Raw genomic sequence first — 4,748 nt, forward strand, 5'->3', positions numbered from 1 at the left:
ATTTTATATATATATATATATATATATATATATATATATATATATATATAGAGAGAGAGAGAGAGAGAGAGAGAGAGAGAGAGAGAGAGAGAGAGAGACAGACAGACAGACAGACAGACATATAGATAGATAGATAGATGATAGATAGAGATAGATAGATAGCTGATAGATAGATAGATGATAGATAGATGATAGATAGATGATAGATAGATAGATAGATAGATAGATAGATAGATAGATAGATAGATAGATAGATAGATCACACACACACACACACACACACACACACGGTGCCAAAAAATGTATACACATTTTAAGAAAGGGAAAAACTGTGTTAATTGTAATACTCAACATACACCAATAACAAAAGATGAACAGAAGTCACATTTGACTTCTGCAATTACAAGAGGTGCTCAAAGTGGTTACCATCAGCCGCCAGACACTTCTGATTACAGAAAAGTACTGCTCAAGCATAGATAACATCTCGTCAAATGTGTATACATTTTTTGGCACCCCCAGTATATGTATATGTATGTACATATGTGTGTATGTTTGTGTATATATGTATGTATGTATACCCTTGTGTGTGTGTATCTGTATTTTTGTCTTATGTGGAAAATGTTAAAGCATAACCAACTGGTTAACTCTGAATGTGAATTAGTTAACTCAAGTTTTTAATATAATATCAGTTATAAAAAGGTCAGTTTTGCTAACAGTATTCTGTGACTGTTAGTATAAACCATCCTCTGTAATTTGAAAATGGCAGAGAATTTATTGCAATTATCCTTGTCTCTACCCACAAACACACATGTATTTCCTTCGTTTATGGCTTTTTGCTCTTTTGTTGTGGTTGCTGGTTTTTTGTAATAATACTTTATGTTTGAATGATAAATATTGTCATAAACAGTTATTTATTCCCAGGGATACAAGGAAGGAGGCAGACAGGGTAAAGAAGGAAACTAGTATACATAATAAATGCTGTCAAAGCCAAGAACAATTTTTCTGCAAAATTATTTTTGAAAACAATCTGGAATTGTACACTTAAGATAAAGATACTGAGTCAGTAGGGAATTTGAATCTTGTCCAAGGACATTTGGTAGAGAAAAGATTATACTTATGTATTGATCATTCTCTATACAGTCCACTGAGATGTAGCACGTGCTATAACTCCAGGCTGCTCCATAATTTTCCAGAGTATTCAGGTGTTTGCAAAATGAGCCTCTCAAAATATCACAACTGGAAATGGCCTATTGAACTCCATTAATTGATTAAATTCTACATGCCATTAGAGCAGCACATGTTGGATTGCCAATAAAAATGAATCATGGGAAGTGGGTGGTTGGGGATGAGAAGGCAAAAATAGAAAGGATTCAGATACCTTACTGGAACCATAAGAAACTCGTAGTGCTGATCTCTGAGCAAAAGTTCTAAGATCAAGTGATATTTGTAGCCTTAGATATTTAATTAGAATATTAATGAGAACAGTGGTGATAATAAAAGCCTTGACTATATTTTATTACAGCAAATGCTTATAGAGTATATTATATGTTCCAAGCACTGTTCTACATAACAGAATTCCAATATCAATCTTGTGCTGTGGGTAATATCATTATCCAGATTTTACAAACAGGGAAACAAAGTCAAATAGCAAAGCTAGAATCTGAACTCTGACAGACTTGCTGCAGAATTTGTAATCCTCTCCACAGCACAAAATGGACTCTTTACATTCAATTTATACTCTCACTTAGAAAATATTTGGTTATGTACCAATGTGGTAAAATTTTAAAGAAGTTATAGTTTCACCCTTTGAAATTGAAGTAAGGGCTAACACCATAGATCAAATAATAAACTTCTCTAAGCACAACTGCTTACTTTTAAAAGGTCTTGAACACACTCCATCTTATTTGATTCACTAAATCCTCAGAATGAATCTAATTTTACCATATTAAAAAAAAAATAATCAAGGTGTAGAAAGGTTAAATAACTTCGACACTTCATACAATCGTTAGGCCATAGCCAGAACCTTTTACTGGTATACTAAAGTCAAGTCCTGTATGTTTCCTGGAAACCCCAGAAATTCTCAAAAGTCAAGTAACAATTCACAAAGAAAGAGAAGCAATGGGATTATAACCAAATCCTCAGCCTTACTTATACATCTGAACAGCAAAATTCCCATGACATATAGTTATTATAATAAGTGGATGGGGGAGGGGGATTCACATAGTGTGAGGGATATAAATGATAAACGTCTAAGTTTTGCTTTGTCTTGTGCACCTGAAACTAATTAAAAAAAAAATAAAATAAAAAAAATGCAGCATGAATTTTTATTTTACTTTATTTTTAAATAAATTTCCAAGTTATACTTCAAATACAACTCTTGCTCTTGCATTTTGATCTCTTTCTTTGAGTAGGAGAGACAGAAATGGCGTTAGAGCTGGACAGGTCCTGCTGTGTGGGTACACACAGGCAAGCATGCAATTTTAAATTTCCCAAGCATGTCTCAGCAGACAAGTGGTTGATAGTCATACCTATGGAGAATGGCATAGTTTTTCTTTCTTCAGAATGTGTGGATATGCACCTACCTAATGATAGGTAACCCTTGGTGGCTTTGCCTCCTGGGTTGTCCATACTTCTAATAAATCCCTAAGTTCCACGGCCCCATTCCCATTCTGCCTCTCTTCAACATACTTTCTAAACAGTCATTAAGTGTAAGAAAACTTAGAGCAAAAAGACAGAAGGAAGAGAAGCGTGCACACAAATAAAAGACTGAGTGTTCAGAGAAAGCATACAGCAGAAGGAAAAACTGAAAATCAGGAAGCAAGGCAGGAGATAGATAAGTAAAACTTGGTGGATGGGGCTGGAAGAAATGACAGAGCTTGAGAAGATTCATATTACATGGCAGCAAAGGAGACAGACCGAAGTGCCTACTCTCACTGGACTCAACCCACTGTTTATTGGTAAGACCCACCATGGTCAGCTTAACCCTTAGCTGGAGGTAAGTGGAGACTTACTACCATTTGTTTTGTGAATGCATGTCTGTAATTTCTGTGACCTAGGCATTCAGGGCAAAAATTGCTTCCATTTTTTTTCCCATTTCATGCATCATTTCAGAGCTGTGTAATCACTATGTAGAAACTGTGGGTGCCAATTTTAACAAGTAGAAAAACAAGAATCATAAAGCCTGTATTGCCTTCATCTGCTACTCTCATTTCCAAACTAGGGACTGGAAGGTAACAAGAACAACTAAAGTACAACAGTGGATCCTGTGTTTGCATAAGTGTCCTGTTTTAACTGTGTCCTGTTTTAACTAAGAGGCAACTGCATAATCCCTTCAGAGAATCAGATTGCGGGTTGGCAGGCCTCCGGAGCCAGAACACCTGCGTGGTGGAGACGAACGATGCTCTGTGAAGGGTGCCAGCCATGGCCTTTCCACATCACATGCTGAGCATCTGACTAAGAATATCAGTTGTTTCTGAGGGACAGTTGCTTACAGAAAATGACTACAGCTCTGTTGAGACCATTTCTCTCTGCTTTTCTCTCTGAGTCTGACTACCCTCTTTCATACTTTACCCTAGCTTGTGTGGCTTTTGGGCAAAGCCTCAGACAATTTATAAATGTTAAATCAGAAGGCATAATCTATTAGTCCCTGAAACATTAGGAGGGCTGTATGAATAATAGATATTGGACGGCACTCCAATATCTATTGGAGTCATTTTGCTGAGAGTCAAATATTCCTAAGCATGCTAAGCATACGGTGTTTCCTGTGGTTTCAAACCATTGCCTTATGTGGTGGGGGTCTTTTCTATCCTTCTTCTCTTAGCTCTTAGTACACGCCTGGCAGAACTAACAAATGAACTGACAAAGAACTGAATCTAATTTATGCAAATATGACTAGATCTGGACTTTCATTTTGCTTTTAAAATTCACCTCATTAGATAACTTTCAGAATGTATACTATTCTTAAGTCCTTCCTTCCTTCCTTCCTTCCTTCCTTCCTTCCTTCCTTCCTTCTTTCCTTCCTTCCTTTTTTCCTTCTTTCCTTTCTCTTTAATGTAGTATAAGAAGACAAATTCTTAGGTAATGGACTTGATTCTGCTTATGAGAATATAGTACTTACTTTTCGAAGGCACATTAGGCCATTGTGTCCTAACTGACACATATCTTTAAAAAATGTGCATTGCCTTAAAAAATAAGGAAATCTTGCTATTTCAGACAACATGGATGCAATTGGATGTGTTATGCTTAGTGAAATAAGCCAGAAAAACAAATAGTACTATCTGGTATAACTGATCTGTGGAATCGAAAAAAAAGTTGAACTCATAGAAACAGTGTAGAATGGTGGTTGCCAGGGGCTGGAAGTGAGGGAAATATGGAAAGGATGTAAAGGGTACATACTTTCAGTTACTAGAATAGGTCTGAAGAGCTAATGTAAAACATGGTGACTATAGCTGATAATACTGTATTGTATAATTGAAATTTACTGAGAGAGTAAAATTTAAATGTGTTCACTGAAAAAACGATAAATACATCAGTGATTAATGTGTTATTTAACTTGATTGTGAGAATCCTTTCATAATGTGTGTATATATATATATATATATATATATATATATATATATATACACACACACACACATATCAAATCATCACATTGTATACTTTAAATATCTTACAATTTTATTTGTCAATTATATCTCAATAATGCTGAAAAATTTTTAAATAAAATAACAAAAACTGTGCATTTTCTT

The sequence above is a fragment of the Rhinolophus sinicus genome, chromosome 14 (assembly GCF_057876585.1).
Source record: "Rhinolophus sinicus isolate RSI-liver-muscle chromosome 14, RSI-T2T, whole genome shotgun sequence".
Taxonomy (NCBI): Eukaryota; Metazoa; Chordata; class Mammalia; order Chiroptera; family Rhinolophidae; genus Rhinolophus; species Rhinolophus sinicus.